Here is a 1,012-nt window from a genome sequence, read left to right on the forward strand (position 1 = left end):
CGGGGGGCAGCACTCCTCCGCTACCGACTTGCGGACATTCCTAGCTTTCGCCGTTCTCGTACTCTTTCCGCGTGGTCCAATGGCCAGTGGACCTCGCTTCCTGAGGAAAGTACATGGGTGAATTAAGGGCGGGATTCGGCTGGACAACGCTCCAGCAGCAGAGGAACTTTCAGCACCGGAGCGGCAGACACGCAGGACCCGAAGCAGCTGAAAAGCCCGCGGGACACCCGCCGCAGCTCCCAGAGAGGCGCAGCCAGAGCCAGACCCGCGCCATGACTCGCCAGGTGTGGCGGGGACCTCGAGATACCCGCGCACCCCATGCCTGGGGCCCAGAGCGACCCCTATATCTGGTGCCCAATGTGGGGCCTCTGAACCTCGTGCCACAATGTGGGAGCCTCTGAACCTCGTGCCACAACGTGAGAGCCTCTGAACCTCGTGCCAGCGAGGAGCTGGTGCCCACAAAAATGCTAGATCCGTAAGTATCCCTCCCACTCAGGAAGGTAATCTAATCTCTTCATCTCTTCTAAATTTCCTCCTTTTCTTTTCTGGTCTAGAAATCCTCGCGAGGGACCGCTAGGGCCAGAGAGTCAACTGAGGTTTCCTGGCCAGGGTTACCCCCTGTTGTTAACTGGACCCCGACTGCCTATACAGGTGTGGACAAAGACCTCTATCTAGACATCTCTTTAATATCAAACCTTGTGACGCATCAGCCAATTAAAAACCATTAGGGTGGCCGCCAGCCTCTCAAATTTTTGGGAAGGTCTTGTGACTGGAAACCACTGTGATCCCCTGAAATTTTAATTTCAGGCATGTCCCTTTGGGAACCCTCACTTCATCCCACTTTTCTATCTGAACACTGTTAGGAAAAATCCCTTAAGTTCTAAGCTTTAGAGTCAGGCAGATTCCTCTACCCTGCCCCCAAGCGTTCAAGCAACAGCTGAAACTGGTTCAGTGAAAATTCAAATTAGCTAACCCCTGCTGAGCAGCCTGCAGCTCAAAAGCGGCTCTCAGA

The sequence above is a fragment of the Nannospalax galili genome, unplaced genomic scaffold (assembly GCF_000622305.1).
Source record: "Nannospalax galili isolate Female #2095 unplaced genomic scaffold, S.galili_v1.0 scaffold632, whole genome shotgun sequence".
Lineage (NCBI taxonomy): Eukaryota > Metazoa > Chordata > Mammalia > Rodentia > Spalacidae > Nannospalax > Nannospalax galili.